The following is an 11,282-nucleotide window of genomic DNA, read 5'->3' as shown; positions in this document are numbered from 1 at the left end:
AGGAAGATGGTGATGGGGCGTGGTGGGCGGGCGCGAGGTAGGGGTGGCGAGGAGGAGGGGACGTGGGGATTTTGGGGGGGAAGGGGGGGTGGCGGGGAGGAGGGGACGTGGTCTTATTTGGGGGGGAAGGGGGGTTGGTGGCGGGGGGGAGGGAGCGAGGGCGGGGTGGTTCACAGGAAAGGGATTTCGGCGAAGCCACTTCATCATCGATCATGAACTAGAGAGCAGCCTCCCCGGCTTCTCTCCATTTCATGATCGATGCCAAGGAGGCATTGGATTTCAAAAAGCTGAACTCTGGGTGCTGAACTTTGGGTACCCTTCTGCCGTCCGATGGTGCTCCGTTTCCTAAACAGAGTGTAAAATGCTAGCAAACGACTGTCGCAAATTTCACGTGGGCGTCGAGGCGGGGGAGGGCCGAGTTGTGCACATAAAATGGCGGGAGAAGGTACTGTGTCTGGTTTGTAATGTTGAGAGAACTAATGTTTTGATCTGCATGTGCTCGTATTTGGATTTAATTCCACCCTTTCATTGTACTGCAAGTGCCACTGCACCGCATCGAGTCCATGGAATTTTAGTAGTGTGCATATGGACTGGGTGTGGATTGGTACTTCCTTTAGCCAATGGATTTCGACCAGTTCGCAGAATTACCAAGCATTACAGTGGTTCTGTGTAGCATTCGTTGTGGCGTGCGATTAATTTAATGAAATGATCCGGCCAATAGCGTGACCGCAACTGGTTGAAGGAAAACAAAAGAAAAGAAAAGCGCCTGTTAGGACTGGCCCTGAGGCCAAGACATCGGGAACGGGGATCGCAGAGAATAGTGGTGAAGAGAAGGAAGCAGCGGAGCTAGCGGAAAAGGATCAGATGAGTGCCTCGTAGTTGTGGTTGTGAGAGGGGAATGGTGCCCTGTAGAATGAAATGATTTCTGTTTTTACTGGAATAAGGGAGGCAGCTGCGCTGACTGGCTCGTCGGTCGCCACCTCAACGTGAGTGCGGGCGCAGCAGCTTGGGGGCAGGAATGAAAGGGGGTGACTAATACCTAGGACGCGCTATCTACGTCCCCAGTGAGAATGGTGTGTTTTATTTTCACTAATCAAGGGGGGCCGATGCCATATCATAGGGCAGGCTTCAAGGACTCACACTTGGGCGGGACAAGATGAGGCCGCGCCATGATAAGGCATGCGGGCGAGGGTGGCTGAGGCAACGCTTGACCATATGGCATAACTAAGACGCTGAGAGAGACGAGACTTTGCAGTACCAAAGGTGGTACCGGTGCGGATGGCAATTTGATGGGAGAGGGACTCGAGGACAGATGTAGAGCGGGCGCTGGGAGCGCCCAGCGTGTCGAACACAAGAAGCACAAAGTGCCAGTCCAGAAGAGGGGGCCAGGCGTCGGCTTGAAGATGTAGAGCGGAGCGGATGATGCAAGCGTGCGTGCTTAGCTTGTCAGCATCCGCCACTTCGGCGGCGTCGGCTATACCGCGAGCAGCCGGGATGAGGGCCCCCACGCGGTAGGGGCTGCGGACAGTGACATCGTAAGCCATAGAACGGTCTGGCAGAGCTCCCGCAGGAGGCGGAGCCGACTGAACGAGGAGATCGGCGGGGCGGTGAGCCGCGACAGGGATGAGAAAAGGGACTTCCATATCACAACTCAATCCTGCGGCGCGGAAAGCATGTCGTGCCAGAGTGTTCCGCACCGTGTTGTGACGATGCACAGTACCGAAGCCGTGCTTGCACATGGCGGCATGGTCAGAGAATGGTATGAGATACAGCCACGCGTAGTGTGCGAGCCATATAAATACCTCTCGAAATGCCCGTCTTATCGCGGATGACGATGAAGCAAGACTGTTGGCTGTAGCTGAGCTGGCAGAACGGTAGAGTTGTCAAAATGGCCGGCTGGTACGTTCCCAAGCGTGAGTTCGAGCCCGGTCCCGGAATGTCGCGGTCAAGGGGGTAACTGTATGGTGTGCATGCCGGAGGAGAATTGGCAAATTTTCTTCCACTATACTGCCAGGGGATTTTAACCCCTGGTGCATTTTCGCCCTCCACTGTAAGCCGTTTTAAAACAAAAATTAGCATGCAGTGCAGCGCACTACCCTTCGCCTTATCCCAGCCATCTGAAATCATCTTCACGAAACGCAAAGCATAATTCCAAGAGAGAGGCATGTGTCGCAGACGGGCGGGTAGAGTGGGGAAAAAGAGAGGCATATCAGCGTCCTCTTCGGCCTTCTCGGCCTCCTCCTTTCCATCCACCTCCTTCTCTCCAACCTCTCCGTCACGCTCCTCGACTTCATCTACCCCCCTCTCCACAGCCACCTCCCATCCTCCCGCCAACTTCCCGCCCCAGCGTCCGCGGCGCCGTACGCCACTGCCGCGCAGACCCTGTTTCTGGCCGTGCCCATGTCCCCGCAGCACGCCGCCCGCACCTTTGTCGCGTCGGACGCCGTGTCGTGCCTGGTGCGCTGTAGTGGCAACATCTCCAAAAGTGGCTCAGTGCCACTACAACCACTTTTGGAGATGTTGCCACTACATGCGCGCCGCCTTTGCGCGCGACCGCGCCGCGGCGCACGCCCTCTGTGTCGCCCTCGTGCGCGACCCGCTCGTCGCCTACGTCCCCGCCCCGCCCGACTTGGTCGACAACTCGCACCACGTCTACCCCTTCCGCGTCCACTCGGCGCGCGAGGTCTTCTAGCACATCGGCGTCCTGCACGCCCCGTTAAGTACTCCCCGTTCACCCCCCCGCCATCCGCCCAGGCCCCCCCCCGCCGCACCACCACCGCAAAATCACTTCGAAGTATACTTGCTAACGTTTACATTCCGTTTTGTCTCTAACTCTACGGCTCCACGGCTCTTTTTCATTGCTCAATCACTCTGTATGTTTGAGGAACATTTCATTCACTTAATGCGCTCACTCTTCGCCAGTGCAGGTTCCGAACTCATCGCTTGAATACAACTCAACGCTTTTTGCGCTTTCGCGACCCCTTGGATCTGGCCGTCCGCTTCCTCTTCGAAATGTTTTCCATCTCTCGAGGCTTTGGATCTTTATTTTGGGATTTGACGTTCTTGTGAATGAAATAGTGACCTGTCGAATAACTTTCTTCACCAAAGTCGTTCGGGTTCGTTTAGAATACAATCAGGAAGTTTTACGCATCAAGAACACAGTCAATAAGTTTCGTGCTTAGTATCTAACTATCATATGGATTTCACATGCAACATGCGAGCTATCCATAGAGACTGAGATGCTCTACCAACTACGAACTTTCTTCGTCCGAGAAACTCTCATTGTCGATCTCATTGTCGATCTCATCGCCCGAATACATGTCAGCACGCCTACGTTTTCCCCTGGTGACACGATTGTTGTTGCCCCTTTTCTGTGCCCCGCTTCCCTTCGCTTGTGTCGGCTCGGGAGCTGCATCGCGGCTTTCCAGCCAGGCTTGGAAATCGGCAAGCATTTTGCCATTGCTCGCAGAGACGCTTGATGCCCGACCGCTGTTATGTTCCGGAGCTCTCTCCGCTAGGTTTTCAACGGCTCCTGCGACCATAACATCATCATGTGCATCTAATGCGTTTTTGAGACGAGCAAGCAACTCATCGCGTTGGTTCCCCTCATTCCCTTGGACTTGTTTGGATCCACTCCGACACGGTCGCTGACCTCTAGTCTTTGTTTCCTCCTTATCCTTTCTTCGCCCGCGCGCCAGCGGGTTAACTCTCACCCTACATGCCTTCTTTCCGGATTGACGCGGAATGGAAAGTCTCTGCGAAAAGGTAATTTTCTTTCTAGCTCTTGGAGGCGCCCCACTGTCTTTTAGCAGCGGAGCTTTCAGGGAAGATGATCCGATCGGTCGCGAGTTGACGACATCCGTACTGCTCCCGCGGGACGGTGGAGTACTATTGTTCTTCGATGGCCGTGTCCGGGCGCTTGTAACCTCATCAATATTCTGTTCGTGGGTATTTCTAGAATCGCTTCCATTCTCGATAAGACTATTGCTCTATGAGCCGTCCGGAATCATTGTCCGAATGCCTTGAAAGCAAACAGATCCAGAGTGCCTCTCTGCCGCAGTGATGGCACTGCTCATCACAGCAGCGGAAACGGGTGGAATAGGTTCCACATCGGGTGAGATGTCTGGCACTACTACGCCTGACGGCACATCTTCCATGCTGTATCGAGGTAAGCTGACTTTTATCTCTTGTTCCGATGCGTTTAGAGCGACTTCCCCACTTCCAGATGTGCCCACAGCTTGAAGGTTTCTTTTTCTCTCTCGTTCTTCGGCTGCCCTCTGTACCTTGCGTTTCGAATATAGCTTTGCAGCCACCATCTTGCGAGTTGGAAATATCCGCACTCCCTGTGTCAACGGATCAAAATTCTCATCTAGGGCAGTCATCAAAACCAACAGCTCTATATGCTCTGGCTTTTCTCTTCTGAGCATGTCATATGCCTTCATTCCGTACAGTGAACCTATGACGGATGGCGCGAGATCCGCAACAATGCGCATGAGAGTTTCCGCCCTGTTCTTATCTTCCACGTCGGTTCTATACCACCTGTATTGCATATTAGGGTCGTTCGCATGCTTCTGATTGTGATCGCGAACAAAGTTTCCGACTTCCCGAAGTAAGTTGAAATATGAGTTCGTGTCTTTCCCTTTGGCTGACGACGGGTTTCGTTTATCCTTTTTTGTGTTTGTTCGTTTCGCGATCTGTTCTGGAATGGGTGGGGTCGCACTACAGTGAGATCATTAGGAAAAAGTCCGGTGGGAGTCAGCTTTGGACGGAGCTCTCCTAGTTTTCGCCGTACGGTTTCAAGTGGCATGGGCAGTAATTCCTGATTTGGTTCCGTTATGGAATACGTGGATGTAAGGATGCTTCACGGGCGGCAGAGGAGTTCGAAGTGGCGTGTAGAGGGGGTGGAGCTATCGCGGATGGACGGTGGAGTAGAAAATGTAGAGTTATGCCGTGTGGATGAGGAAACAAGGTTGATGTGAAAGAGAAGTGAAACGTGGACTTGTGGTCAGCTTTTCAGTAATCCGGTGTATTCATGCAGCAACCGCGCTCTCAGATCCGAAGCGAAAGGATGTGCGATGTGAGAAGCACGGGTGCTCTCTCTCTATCCTTCGTTTCATCGTTCCTTTCGATTCGTGTACATCGTGGACTGACCAAAGCCCTCTTCGACTCGTTCTCACATCGTACCACGCAGGATGAAGCCACGTTGCGCATCTCTAGGTTTCTTCTGAGTTCAGAGATGTGGCACCGGCAACTGTATGTTTTCACTACCATGATCTAAGTCTCCGCAACTATCTAAGACGTTTATCTATCTAACTCCCTTCCCGATATACAAAATGAATCTTTCGGAACACAAGTTCATCTGTCTATCAGCATATCGCTGCAAATGCAGCCATGTAGGAAAGCCAGTTGCACGAAGCACAATGAGAAGACACAGACGAATTGCAAATGCGCAAAGGAGGCAGGATGGTTTAACAGAGTTAGGGAACGGTCCAATACATTCTGCCGAACGCGAAGAGGAACAATTTCGAGCCCTCCTTTCTTCTGGTGAGACCCAGGCATCCTCCACACAAGGACATAGGTCAAATGGAGTTTCAAAAACCCATAACTCCGCTTCCCAAAACCTGGTTCAGCTCGAAGTCGACATTGCGGGTGAAGGTGGGCATGGAAGTGCGCCATACGGCTTTGCGAGCGACGATGTCAGTGCACATTCAATGCCGGGAACCGAAGATGAAGCGGACGTTGTTCAGAGCATCAGTGTAGTGGATGTGACCGAGTTAGTTGGTGTCATTCCAGATACTCCGCACGGGGATGGAGCGGAACTTGAGGAGCTGAATGGCAGCGCAGGTGTATTTATCGGTTCAATTGGTAATGAGATATTAGACTCTCGTACAAGCAATGGGAGTAGTCTTATCGAGCAAGTTTGGAAAGGAAAACAGTTGTGACATACCCGTACAGTATGGTCCCGCATTGATTGACTCTCAATCACATCATGAGGATATTGAGCCTGCCTATCAGCCACAGGATGCATACACTTATGAACCTGGTATTGTTACCTTACCAAATCGTGATGTAGTTTCAGTCGGTGATTTGCTTGTTCAAAGCAGCGGAACAATCGACAGTTCTGAAACTTCGGAATTCCCCGAAGGTGGACATGCAGCATCCGATTCAAAGCAATTGGAAAGGGGAGGTACACAAGCCAGCGCCGCGGATCGATTCGATGATTGGGTCACGCGAAATCGTGCGTGGATCAAGATCTTCCTCGACCACGGTCTGACACTTGGAGCACAAGACTCAATTCTTACGGAACTGAAAGCCCCCGTCATGGCACGCCAGCTGCGGCGAAACTTTGAGAAGTATACAAACTTCTCAACAATCAATTACCTTGCCTGTAGACGTCACATGCTCCTTAAATCTGTCGCGGGGGCTCTTCGGAATCCAGAGCTGCGTTGTGTGTCATATGTCGAACAGGACACTGCTCAAGATATTGTTATTTTTGAGTACCTCCCGCTCCTCGAAAGGATTGAAGCGTGGGCGGCCGATGAAAAGGCCTGCAAACAAGTGTTCTCATATCACCAAGAGAAGTTAGTCCGGCGAGTAGCAGCGGAGGGTGGTCAATCCCGTGAACGATAGTATGAAGACTTTTTTGATGGCAAATTATATCACCGGATTGTAGAGGAATGCGTTGGGTATGATGCTGTGAAGTACGACGTGTTCATCGCACCAAGTACGGATGGGTTCCAAACGTTTGAGAACCACAGATATGACTGCTGGCCCATTGCCGCCCTGAACTATAATCTGGATCCGAGCATGCGCTACCTCATCAAGAACATCATTCCGCTCGGCTTCGTGAAAGGCCCAAAGGAGTCTGAATTCATAGACACATGGTTTACACGTTTGGATCAGGAAATACGGAAAATCAACAAATGTGGCGGCACGAGCATCTACTTCCATGATGGTGTTGAGCGAAAGGTTCGCGTTCACGTCATCCATCAAACCGGTGACAAGCTTGCTGTCAACAAGCAAGCCGGATTAGTCGGATACAATGGAAGATGCCCCTGCAGATTTTGTGTCTTCGCCGGCGTGTGGAGTCCTTTTTTCACAACCACATGTACTACCGTACCCAATGCACAGTTCTCGTTCCTCCAGAAGACGACCCTACTGGTTTCAGAATTCCTAAGGAAGGCTCAAGAGCACCTACGGAGTTCAGGATATTGTGGGATCCCCGAAGACCCAATTATCGCGCGGCGGAGGGCACCGCGCTGACACTTTCTCAGCTGGAAGACCCATACATCTCCAATGCCGAACGGGAACGAATCCGAAAACGAACAGGGATAAAATGGAGAACTGTACCGCTTTCCATACATTCTGTATATCCTTACACCTCTTTCCCTCTTGACATAATGCACACCTGGATGAACATCTGCACAGACATGATGGACATTTTCAAGACTAAATGCATTCATCTGAAAGAAGCCTATCGTAGCGATGATCGATTTATACTCAGCCTTTCACAGTGGCGGCAAGTAGATGAGGAGATGAATGCGATCCGGAAAGGTACTGCCCAGTCTGCTTTCCCTGATATACCCCGTAATACCGCGCACTACTCAAATTGGAAGGCCTCGGAGTGCATCGAGTTCTGATCGAACTTTGCCATAATAGTTTTTGATGGCATTCTGCCCCAGCCGTATCTCCGGAATCTGTACCTTCTTTCTCAACTGGTCGAATTGTCTCGCAGACCCGCCATGTCGCAAAAGCAAGTGGACGAAATGAAGCAGCTTGGAATAGACTTTGTTTGCGGGTTCGAATCTCTGTACTACCGAGGTGACGTGAGGAGAGTGGGGGTCTGTAAATCAACAGTTCACGACGTTGTCCATCTCGGTTGGATGGTTGAGCAATGTGGACCCCTGGTTAACTATAGTCAATTTTGGATGGAGCGCTTCATTGGCTTTATCAAGCATTTACTGCACGCCAGGATCTTGGCGGCAGAGTCAATGAATGAAACAGCCAAAATGACCGAGCGTGTCAAGATATATTTTAGGAACCATTTCTTTTCAAAGAATGACCGAGGTGCTGGCGGGGAAGCTAGGGATGATGCGACTGAAGTGAGTGATTTGAAGCTGCTCTTCCCGCGCGATCGAGAATCACTCAACGATGCATATCACGCAAGAATCACGCAAGAATAGGGACTCGAAAGCTCCTCGCTGCTTTCATATCCAGAGCGGAAGGCATCGTTGAGTCGGAAGCGAGCGCGGCGGTCCAGGAGGATGGGATATGGTGTTACGGCCGAGTCTCCCTGCCGGTTGGTGATGGTTGGCAGATCATTGGCGCGAGCAATGCAAGACGGCATCGCCGTGAAATGACTCGGTCAAATTGGTACATCACGGCAGAGTTCTCTACAGAACACGGGCACCTCCGTGATGTATATTATGGAAAAGTACTGAAGTTCCTTCGCTACACCTTTCCAGTGAATGGAAGCTCTGTCACGAAAGACCTCATTCTGGCTGCCTGGGCAAGCGCTTTGTTTATCAATCAGTATCAACAGGTCTTCAAAACAAGGACAGTGGATGTCGCTTTCAGGAACACAACCGTTGAAGACGTCTCAGTTATACTGCACTCGATTGGACAGCTAGAGCACCGCCCCAACCGAGGAAGCGGGAGGCATATAGTGTTTATAGATCCCCAGCGTGCTGCTAGTATGCTTTTAAACAAGGACCAAATAGGATCAGACGGCGTGAATAGGACTTTGGTAGCGTCTCGAAGGTGAGATCTGTCATACTTGAACGCACGGCATGGAGTGTCGAGGAAGAAGACATGGATGGCATGCGGAGGCGGGAGGAAATTATGGAACAGCAAGGAGCAATGGGAGTACAAGGATCGGTAACCTGCTGAGTGTGATGACCATGGAGTTGGGCTGTAAGACATAGCCTACGCTGAAATTCAGAGGCGTCGCTGGTTTGACATTCTCTGCAGGAGACTTGGGATCGTCTAGCACAAAAGCAGAGTCCTCATGATTGGCATCTGCAGAAGTGAAGACAATCAACCGGCGCATGGACGCGTCTTTAAAATCATCAAGCGTTTCGTTGAAGTCAACATATGCGTCAAAAATTGCTTGCTTTCTTCTTTCGGGATTTCCAAAAGCTTCATCCTGGGTACAGTCAGCAATACGAAGTACTCCCCAACTCTTGCTTGAGTGAAAATCGTCCCACTCTGAAAATGGTTTCATGATAAGCGCGACAGACTGATCACGATGGATAATGTCCTAGCGCAAACAGAAAGAACAATCAACCTGAGGTCCTGTCATGTCTTGGTCGGCAGTATGGCGTGGAGAAAGAGGTGCTGAATTCTCCGTCTGTCGAAGTGATACAGACTGGAGCTCAACTTTCGTCGATGTGTAAGAGAGCTCGGAGTTACTCTTACAAACCATATGCCGAGAAACGCCTTTCTGTATGGAGAGGAACGAATTCGGTTGAGAGAACCGCGCAATGTCTTTCGAGGCAGAGTGAATTCGCAACAGAGGTGAGGGGGGAGACGCTTTTGCAAGAGCTTCTCTGAGGTCGGTTGGCATGGATGAGAATGTCGCGTTTCCTGTTGTTCTACGGACTGCTGCTCCTCATGGCAGTACACTGACTGGTACTTATCGAAATTCAGTGAGGTGTGAGGTCAAAACTATGGTCTTCGTGTGCCTCCGTCGCCGTCCGCATCAGATGTTTCACATCTTCATCACGGTTCATGCCCCGTCTGTTTTCACGCAACACCTTGGAGCATCTCAGGATTAAGCTCTCCAAACAGTCTACAGTCACTCCGGACGAGACATTCAGGACAAGTTTACCGAGAGCCATAACCTCCGAACGGCTCGCAACTACAACCTCGTCCACTGCCACCTCATCTCCTTCGTCTTCCGCTCGACGTTTTTGCGACCCTTCTGAAGTCTTCCCCCCCTCAGATTCCATTACATCAGCAACGGCCTTGCTGTTCATCTGGCACCCGCATCTGAGGGTGTTATATTGGACAAATGACTTAGGGTCATGGTGATCGTCATCCGGATCATCGTCATCGTCATCGTAGTGGTGGCGGCGGTGCGGCGAGTGGCCATCGATATCGCTATTTGTAGTAAAAACCCTTTCATGCGAGGGTGAGGAGTGTCGACGATTGCGCTTGCGATTGCCGAGTTGAAGCTGATGCTCGAGCTCCTCCTCGTCTGACTGTTGCTGCATGCTTACGCGTGCCATGGCGCGGACCTTGGACAAGCGGACGGGCCGCTTTTCGGCCCCCATGGTGTTTTGCGGCGGGGTTAGTCAAGAAAGCGAGAACGACGGAACGGGGCGGAGAGGCGGAGAAAATTAAGGCGTGGTCGGCTGGCGGCTGGTCGCACTATGAAATGGATCGGTGCAAGGTGGCGGTGGGGAGGTAGATGAGATGAATGGTGAAAATGCTTGAAAGGAGGACACGTGTGAATAGACATACGAATCGTAAGTCGACAATTGCTCAACGTGGAGTTTAAGTGCATGCGAGTAGAAAGCAAACACTTGGCTTGTCTACGATTCCCATACGGCGCCATCAGATGGCCTCTGATATAGGCGATGTATGAGGTATTTCATCTGTTAAAAGAAGCTCCTCTAGGGGGCTCATTTGCAGTGCACCCGCAGTGCACCGTAGTATGTACGCAGTAGGGTCGTAATGCCACTGTGGGTCACTCCCAGTATCAATACGGATTCCACGTGTGGGGAGCACAGTGCCCTTGCTGCACCCCACACGTACTACGGGTATCCTACGGAGGCACTACACGGTACGTACTGCGGTGGTACTGCGTTTGGTTTACTACGGATATGCACAAGCAGCCAGCTGAAAGAAAGAGGCGTTCACTATATCGGTCCTGCAGAGGACCCCCCTTTTGCGGTGTATATGTGAGGGATTGCGATAAATTTCTTGATGCGTTTCTTGTCGTCTTTCGTCTACAAATCAAACCCAAAATGCTGCAATGGCATTATTACTTTTTCCTACTCTTCTTCCGCTGGGACAAATACACCCCTTTCTGATTGACACTACTCGTGTCGCTACTTTGCAGGTTGCATGTGCGTAAAGGAAGAAAAAATCACACCGCAGATCATCATGGTACACGTTTTTCGTTCACGGTTCTTGAGGGACACACGGAACGGTACAAAAGAGGCAAACGTGAGCAAGAGAAGAACATTTTGTTTGAAGGAAGGCCAGAGCTGATAGAGATGTTAGAACCACCTTCCAGTTCTATTTTTTATTGGAGGGGACCTTCCATATAAGATGCA

The sequence above is a fragment of the Chondrus crispus genome, genomic scaffold (assembly GCF_000350225.1).
Source record: "Chondrus crispus Stackhouse genomic scaffold, scaffold_55, whole genome shotgun sequence".
In the NCBI taxonomy this organism is placed as follows: domain Eukaryota; phylum Rhodophyta; class Florideophyceae; order Gigartinales; family Gigartinaceae; genus Chondrus; species Chondrus crispus.
Note: the sequence above shows the minus strand (reverse complement) of the source record.